Consider the following 9376-nt stretch of genomic DNA (forward strand, 5'->3'; position numbering starts at 1 on the left):
TTGTGCTGGCTTTGGGTCTGTGGGTGGATGGAGGAGGTCCATCCACTGAGTTGATGTGGTGTCATGTGGCAGGGCTGTGTCCTGGCACAGAACACCTGTGAGATGGTGCATGCAAATGCCCTTCAGAGCTCTGTGGCTTATGAAAAGCACAGGTTGGTGGGCGTTCTTAGGGAAACTTCTAGATGTGGTTGGGAGAGAATGGGTGGAATAGTGAGATTTTGGGGGTATGGCTGACAGAACTGAAAGAAGCAGGTTCAACAAGTGGTCCAACAAGTGTCCATTCCTAACAGTTCTAAACACATCAGCCCGAGGCAAAAGCGCCCACTCCTCCTTGGTAGCTAACCCAAGTGTGCCATGTCTGTATGAGGGGATGGTCTTCTGCCTTAAATATTAGGATCAGACATTACAGCATGGGTGAACCTGGGAGATATCCTGTTCACTGAAAAAGCCAGCCATGAAAGGCATGTGTTTGCTATGAGTCCTATTACATGAGGCTCCCAGGACATGCAGAGTTAGAGAGTCGGAATGGTGATTCCCAGGGCTAGGGGCTGCTGGATGTTTCAAGGAGATATGGCATCTTCTGGAGATGAGGAACAAGTTTGGGACATGAACAGAGGTGATGGCCATATGTGCTGAGTTTATTTAATACTCCTGAATTAGTGTATGTACAAAATGTTTAACATGGTGTGTGTGTATGTGTGCATATACTGATTTTTACCATAATAAAATTTGTATTTCCCGTTTCGAAGTTGCAGACATGTCTAGGAAGTTGTATCTAATGGACATGATGCCTAGCACCAGTTACCATGGAACTCTCTTGGACAGGGTAGGTGGATGAACCCCAACTTCATCACTGGAGTGGGTGCTCTGTGAGGGCATAGCCCCTCCTCCAGTAGAGTACAGTTGGAGGTGGTGGTCTGTGAGGGCAGGTATCTCCTGGAAGACACTGGGACTCTGTGAGGTCAGGGGTCCCCTACAGGGCACTAGGGACAGAACCTTCAGTAGCCATTTCTGTAAGGTATCCTGGCTCAGTGTGTGGAGACAATGGAGGTTGGAAAGACTCCAATTTGTAAAGACATCTTCAAATGACTGTAAGTGTCAGCCTGCTGAATATCACGTGGGCTTTTGTTGTTCTCTTCTCCCAGGTAAGGTGGAGGGCTTGTTCTGCCTTCCCTGTGCCTTTGTGTCCTGCTGCAGCTGATGTGCCAGATCCCCCTGAACAGTTGTGGGATGCAGCGTAGTGGTCTAAAGAAGCAGGCAGCTACAAACCCTTTTGCCACTGAAGTTTGGATTCTGTGTTTCTTTTTTTTTTTCTTTTTTTTTTTTTTTTTTTTAAGGTTTTAGAGCTTTATTGTAGAAAGGCAGGGAAAAAGGAGAAAAGGTAGAGAGGGGGGAAAGAAAAGAGAGAAAGAGGGCTAGAGAGTAAGAAAAGTGAGGATTAAAAAGCTGAAGTTTGGATTCTTCTCATTCAAGTTATCTTTAGAACTAGCGCTGCAAGTCTGTGAGGTTTTCTATCCATGAATCTTGAATGAAGAATGGATTTCTATCTTTGTAGAGATAGAGATATTGTTGGATTTTGCCATAATGCCTCAAAGTTGTACATTTTTGTTAGGTTTTTAAATATACTGTTGAGGTTTCCTTCATGGTAGCGAGGATAGGTTAGTGCAAGGGAGAGATAATTACATTACTCAATTATGTGAACCGAGCTGGGGTATAGCTTACAGATAATTTTGTAATAATCCCTATTTCCAAGAAAAAATATTTGCACAATACTTTAGTCATTGTGTCATTTGCCAATAAATCAGTTACAGGTTGGTCTCTGTTTTTATTACTGTGTAGATTCTATGTGCGGATGTGGGTTTTATATATACATTTCCCACATAAATAGCAAATATCTCAAATCAAATAACTTTAGATAAGATAGTGATTTTTCTACATTAAAGTTTTTTTTTTTTTTCATTTAAAGCCTTAAATTCCCTCCGCATCTAATCTGATAGCTCCATCCTGTTTGCTGACAGCATGTATGTCAGTCTGGGTGTCAGAGTCTCCCTGGGTTCAAATGTTGAAAGTGAACAGCTAAGGTGAGAGATTTGATGTGGGGTCTTTGGGAGGTGATGGGTCACAAGCTGTTGCCCTCAGGAATGGGGTTAGTGCACAGATGAAAGAGTCCCTAAAGAAGATCTCCTTCTCACATGTGAGGGCATGGTGAGAAAGGGCAAGAATGGAAAATGGGCCTTTGATTGTCCCCAAGTTTGCGAATCTTTGATCCTGGTCTTGATCCTGGACTGCCTCCCTCCAGAAGCCAGAGAAGGTGCCTTGTAGATTATGAGCCTCTTTCCTTGGGATTTTCTTAGAGGACACAGACAGTGAGTCCATCCTACTCAAAGGGAGCTAGATGCACAAACTCTCCTGAGTCTGGTCAGCTCTCTACTCTGACTTGTACTTAAGCAATCTAACAAAGCCTGAGAAAGGACTGGGATCGGTTCCTCTCTGTCTTTTGACTTCCTGTAATGGCTGAAGGACAAAAAGGACAGTTCAGGACAGAATTGCAGAGGGGATTCATAGCATCCAGTAGATGACTGGTTGGCAGAACTGGAACACATGTGCAGGACAGGTGTGTGGTTCCAAGCTGTTCCTTCCCTAGGTACTAAAGCCCCTGCCATGACTGACCACTCTGGGTACTCTAACACTTATAATTTAGAATAGAGAGGTACTGTGTTGCAGATTCCATCTGTACTGCTCTAAGTAGGAGGGAGTTTCCAGCTGGCTATAGAGCAGTGCTTCTTCCTCTAGGTCAAGCTTCGGGATGTCCTGGACATGGATCCTGTGTAACACCTTGTGGAGGTGAGTCGTGAAGCTGGCTCACTTACTGGAAAATCAGTTGAGTCTGAGATCGTGCCTATCCCCTAGAGAGAATATGCACATCCTGAGCCGGGCGTGGTGGCACACGCCTTTAATCCCAGCACTTGGGAGGCAAAGGCAGGTGGATTTCTGAGTTTGAGGCCAGCCTGGTCTACAGAGTGAGTTCTAGGACAGCCAAGGCTATACAGAGAAACCCTGTCTCGAAAAACAAACAAACAAACAGAATATGCACATCCTTGTAGCAACAGCAGGCTGCAGATGCTAGGCATGGTTAAGACTGTTGCTCTTTTTGCTGGGCAGTGGTGATGCATGTCTTTAATTCCAGTGCTCAGGAGACAGAGGCAGGCAGATTTCTTTGAGTTTGAGGCTAGTCTGATCTACAGAGTGAGTTCTAGGACAGTCAGGGCTACTCTGTGCGAAAGAAACTCTATCTTGAAAAACCAAAACACAATATTGTGACTCTTTGAACATGGCCACCAGGAGCTGTCCAGTGAGTGGTGTGAGCACACAGGGTCAAAGTACAGTGTGCATGGGTGGGCCGATGCCTGGCATATCATCCCACAGCAACAGATACTAGTCCAAGTCCAGAGGACTGTAATTCCCAACAGGCATTTGAATGTCTGTACTTCTTATTAGAGATCCATAGTAAGGAAAAAGAGTAAGACAGGGACTGAGGAAAAGACCCAGTCTCAGATGTGCTGTCTATGCAGTGACATCACTGACTTTGAACCGTGTACAATTTGCCAGGTATGTTGGTGCATGTTTGTATCACCAGCCCTGTGGAGGTGAGACAGCTGCATCTCTGAGGATTGCTAGCCAGCCAACCTAGCATGGAAAATTCCAGGCCAGCAACTGCCCTTTTTTCAAAAAACAAGATGGATGGCTCCTGAGGAATGCCACTCGAGGTTTAGCTATGGCTTTCATATGCCCCCTGCCACCCCACCTACGAGTCCCACCTCCATGCCTCCTATGAGCTGTTGACTCTCTTGAACAGAGAGCCAGAATAAACTTCTCTTAAGTTGCTTCTGAGAAAAGTAACTACTACAGCATTCAGCTTCTATTACATTAATTTTAATCAAAAGTTCAGGGCATAGAAACAGTCCACACCCTTTCCCCATTTCAAATCCTTACAGTGAGATTGAAGATGCAGCCTTCTGAGTGTCGGTCATCATTTTGTTTTGGAAGCTCACCCAGAGCTCACTGGTCATCTGAGATGTCACTAACACTTCCTGTACTCAACAAAAATGAAACAAGCCACCAGAGACACACAGAGACCTTTGGGAGTTTAAAAACATTCAAACTGAGGATCAGTTGGTGAGTGTTGGCATTAGAAATATAGAAGGGCTTCCCCAAGAGGGACTGGCTGATGGTGTTTAGGAGGAGATAAAGGAGGGTCTGTTAAGTAAGTGCTCAGATCTGAGGATATGTATACTCCAGATGTGAGTATCAGGAAGGGAACACCATTGTGTGGCTGCAGAAGGGAGGGGCTCCCTTCGCTAAGTTCATAGGCAGTGTCACCTAGGGAGTTTTGGGGTGACTCATACGGGAGCTCAGCTGGGATGTCTCTACTGAGTTCTGAGAGGCTGTTAGATACTGAGAGGCAGACTTCAAGCTTAGTGTGCGTTTTCTATACTGGTTGTCATTACTTTATTGGCAAGATGGCTCCCTTAGCTTTTGCCCAGAAATGCAGAATGTGTGTCATTTGTCATTACAAGCCTGGGTGTGCCAAGCATCCTGAAGAGCCGGTTTCCTGCCGTCTATAGTCTCTCCAGAGTTTGCTTGGTTGTGTCTTCTCTGTGGTGTCCACTCCTTGTCTTGCTGCTTGTTCCTGACCTGCCACCTTACAGTTGGTGCTTACCTGTGCCCATTTGGCTGCTTTCGAAATTGTTCTACCTCAGTTTACCCTTCCATGGCTCAAGCTGACCTTTGATGAGACCATGTATAATTATTTACTTTCTGATGATTGGTTAGTCCACGAGGAGGGCTTCTGGATGCCTTCTCATTCTCCCCTCTTTGGTCCATACAGTATCCCTGTTTCAGGAGGAAATGCATTACATATGCTCAAGGTGATCAGAGAGGCCATTCTGAGCTCAGAGTCTTCTGAGACCCGGGTTAGTCTTGTTCCTGTCCGTTTTCTGTCCGTGTCCAGATGTCTACTGTTACTCTAGGTAAATGCGTTTTCCATACAGCTGAGGTCTGTTCACTGAATGAAATCTTCCTTTGAGTTTTCCAGCCTTCAAACAGGATGGATTATGTCTTTGTCACCTGTAGAGAGAATGAGACTCTGAGACAGTTGTAGCTGATGTGTGGCTCTGTAACACTTAATTATTGCCTGTGGTTTGGGGAGATATCTACCCTCTTTGTGATCTTAATTGGGGGGACCCAAATAGAAGGATGTTTTTGATGGCTGTGGGTGGGTTTGTGACAGGCTACACTGGGTGCCTCTGTGAGTGTCAGGAACATGTAGATTGCATGTGATCATGAGTCCAGTGTCCATGATCTGGGTCCATATTCTGTGATGGTGGAAACCCAACATTTTTTTGTTCTGTAATATGTACCTCCTTCCTCTGAGACACTTTCCCCCAAATACATTCTATTTTATGCAAGAAATCTGAAAATACTTTGTAAATTTTAAAATATTAAATACACATGGAAAAATGCTGAGGTTTTATATGTATCTCCTTGTATATAGATGTGTTTGCATGGTGGTGACTCATACTTTGCTGAGTGAGGGTTAACACTCTGTGCGCAGGTTTCTCAGCCGTGAGAAGGACCATGGTATTTCTTTCTGTCCACCAAGGATTGTCTAGAGTCCCTCGCCAGAGGCCTGTTGACTGACGGGTCACTTCAGGAACCCAAGAACCCATGCTATGATGTCATTTTTCTGTAAACCCTGAACTATAATAAATTGCGTTTAACGGTTGTAATTAAGATTTTAGACTGTGAAGCTGTCTGAGAGAGGAAGGACCTGTCTCTTTCTCTAGAGAAGAAATTAATTGTTAGAGTGTACGGTCTTTGAAGAATTTACTGTAAGATAAAAGACTGGGGTTTTATTCTTGCATTTATTAGTGTTTAATCAAACAGAAAGTGCACTTTCAGTGTGGAAATCTTGGCTTCGGTGGCAGGCTTAGACTGAATTATTGTTTAAAGAGCAAAAGGTATGGAATTATATGTTCAAGTTATCAAACCACTGATAGGCTCTGGGTATAATGTAACTAATTTAGAACATAAAATCCCTGGCTGTGTGACTGGAGCCTTGGGTTAATCGCTTGGCAGTGAGTGTGTTTCTGAAGCAGAGTGGTCTTCGGGCAGGGTGGTGGCTGTCCCTTAAAGAGTGAGGTGGGCCTGTCAAGGCCTAGTATGGTCATAGCCACTGAGCATGTCTAGAAATCAGTCTCTTCCATTCAGGATCCCAAGTCATAAATTATTGCAGGTTCTACTCCCAGAATCCTTTGCTCTAGAGCCATTGAGAACTTAGTTTTTAAGGGCAAGGGGGCTTAATTCTAATTCTGCTGGCTCATGTACTAGGGATGAAGGTGGCATCCAGTGACTTTGCATCAGGGAACATCAGATCTTCCCACCAGGAATGGAGGAATTGGGGAAGGGCTAGTGATTTTATTGATGGTTTCCATGGAATTCACCCACTGTTAGTGGAAGGGAGAGAAGGATAGGAACTGCCTCATGGGGAGCCATTTTTAAGACCTGGGGTCTGTATATAAGAGAAGCCTGCCACTGGGCTCTGTGAGCTGAGTGGTAGTTGGTTTTGGTGTGTTGGAGAGAGAGGAGCTAGCTAGGCTTGGACTGCTCAGACACGGGCAGGCCCTGTGTGCTGGACTGAGGTCCTTGGACTCAGTAACAGTGGGGCCATTTATCCTGGATATTCCTAGGTTGTGTGGGAGAGGTCCTTGCCTAGAGTCTAGGGAAGGCATGGCTAAGTGGCACAAGAACCATCTAAACACAGTGGAATAGGGCAGGTCCCTTGAGGTATGGCTCCAGACAATGTACCAAGTTTGGTCAGCCCTTCATGGCCTTCAAGTACTTACTGGTTTTATAGAATCTAGGAGTCCTGGGAGTGGGCATCTAGCAGAGGCTGCAGAAGGAAGAAGAAGAAGGTTGCCAAGTGACTTCTAGTACCCCCCATATCAGGCAGCAGAAAGTATCTGCAAGGCTCCCCCAGGCTGTGCTCCTATGCATGGCAGGCATCTGCCATCTTGGCATGTTGCTGGAGATTGAGCAGTGAAGGCTGTGGTGGATACCTGCTATGAAAACAATTCCTGGGAGCGTATGCCAATGGGTTTGGTTATTGAGCATGAGCTATGCATTCTAGTAGGTCCCCAGTTCTAGCTGACTCCAGTGGTGAGTAACTTGACTCAGAGCCCCATGGTGTTCATAGGACCCTATGTGCATACATGGAAGCAGCCAGGCAGGTCATAATATGTGACTGCATCCACAAGGGCCCTCCTGGACATGGCTGGTTTTAACCAGCCTTGCTGTTCACCAGCATGTGTCCTCCATGCCACAGCTCATTCAAGATTCCCCAGTGATGAGGAGGCAGAGGCTCCTCCCCCTGTGTGGGACAGGACTCCCCAGCTTTGGTATCTTTCTAATTGGGAAAGGTCATGTCTCCTTCAGACCTTACTCATCCCCCTCTCCTCTGTGTCTTCTAAGCAGTCATTAGCTTCCTGGCTGGCAAAGCTCTGCAGGATGGGAACTTTGTGCTGTGACACATTTGAGCTGAAGCTTTCCGAGTCATGGCAACTGTAAGAGCTGACACTTCATGTTGAGCGCAAGCCTGCCACCCCTTTTCCTCCTGACAGCCTGTCACACGTAGCTCTGTCGTTAGTGGGACCTGAAGTGCTAGAAGTTTTCCAGCCCACAAGGAATGTGCTGTTGGCAGCAAGAGACATGCGGCCACGCGGGGGTGACCCTGGGTGCACACTATCCCAGCAGACCAACCAGCCAGGGAACCTCCTGTCCTTCCCATGAGAGGCTTCATGTTATCGTGGGGGTGAGCATAGCAGGCTCTAGGAGGAGTAATTTAAAATGAAGGAAACCTAGGTTGGCTTTTTTTTTTTTTTTTCCCATTTTCACAGCAAACTGAAAATGAGCCATTCTTGATCAGAACGGAAATTCAGAGTGTTAAGATGAGACGCAGGAATGCTCTGGGATTTGGGTGTCTTGGGCTTTGTGCAAGCTGTTCCTGAGTTCCTTTGTGGATCTTCATGCTTGTCCTGGCCAAGTGCCTGGGGAGACAAGGCTTCTCAGGTCTCCTATTGTTTGGATGCCTTCTCCTGTGGAGTCTGATTCTATCCTGACTTGTCTGGGGGTAGATTTCTTCCTTCTGGTTTGTTCTTTTACTCCAGGAAAAGGGACATTTCGTTTTATAGCACTGCAGCCCTGCTGGCTTGGGAGGATCACGAGAGGAGGAGTTGTGGAGGACTTGATGAGCAGGATTCCAGATAGCATCTCGAAACCAGTAGTGTCTGAGCTCCACGGTGCTGGGCGCTATGGTTAGGGTGGAGTGTCTGTGGCAGGACTCCTTACCACCCTCAGACCTGCCTGCGCGTTGGAGAGAGTAGAAACATCCATCTTCCCATGCCCAGGTGTCTTTTAGGACCTGCTAGGTGAGGAGACGTACAGGCGGGCATCCTGCTGAAGCTAGCACTCCCTTTGAGCCTGGAGCCTGGCAAGGACGGATCAGTGGGAGTTTTAAAAGCTAAAATGTGGTTGGCAGTCAGTCTTCCTTCCAGGTCTGTTGTAGGGAAGCCTAGCATCATCAAGGTTCAAACCAGAGATGTCCAGGGTCCTTTTTCTTTCTTGAGGTCCAATGTCTTTGGAGGAACTCAGTCCCATAGCCTTGCTGGCTGGTGGCTTTAGAGCCCAGAGTACTGGCAGGAGGGGCACCTGGCTGGCTTAGGCTGGGCTGCTCTCCCTACATGACATCTGCAGGTGCTGTAGAAAGTCCTTGGTAGGTTGTGCCTCACTGCCTAGGCCCGAGGCCCCTGCCACACTGACCTGGGGAGGCTCGGGGAGGAGGGTACCGGCCGCTTGTCACTCAGCAGCCTTTAGATGTTAAGGAATTCCCCTCTGCATTCTGAGTTTCTTGCCAGAGGTCTGAGCCTCGCTGGTTTTTGTAATCTGGCTTCCTCTTTGCCTGTGTTGATTAGGCCATCAGCTGGCAGAACAGCGGGTGCACGTTTTGTTTAATGATGGTGACTGCTTGCTTCACTGTGGATTTCAGCTCTTGGTTTCAGGAAATCACTTTAACATACAGGGCCTGAGAAGAGAACTTTCCCCATCATTTTATTTTATTTTTTCTTGTTTAATTTCTGGTTTATTGTTTTTTTAAGTTTTAAATCGGGTTATAGAAACTGAATCCTACCAGTTTCATTATGTGTATTGGGTATCATACTTTTTTAAGTTAATTAATTTATTTACTTCCCAAATGCTGTTCTCCCCTCCCCTCCCCCCTCACAGAGTCCTTCTCCTTCTCCTCGGATAGGACAGGCCACCC

At 46.4% G+C, this 9376-nt stretch overlaps 1 protein-coding gene across 4 annotated transcripts in view; it reads left to right on the plus strand.

Annotated features, from left to right (window-relative positions):
* Mgmt (O-6-methylguanine-DNA methyltransferase) overlaps positions 1 to 9376 on the plus strand; it is a 239404-nt gene that overhangs the window by 43816 nt on the left and 186212 nt on the right. Inside the window, exon 1 of one of the 4 annotated variants that reach the window (XM_029536653.1) lies at positions 4158 to 4176. The exons of the other annotated variants lie outside the window; for them this stretch is intronic. The gene's annotated coding sequence lies outside the window, so the exon portion shown is untranslated. Of the gene's footprint in view, positions 1 to 4157; positions 4177 to 9376 lie in introns of those variants that run through there. 4 annotated transcript variants of the gene reach the window in all.

Source organism: Mus pahari, chromosome 1 (genome assembly GCF_900095145.1).
Source record: "Mus pahari chromosome 1, PAHARI_EIJ_v1.1, whole genome shotgun sequence".
NCBI lineage: Eukaryota > Metazoa > Chordata > Mammalia > Rodentia > Muridae > Mus > Mus pahari.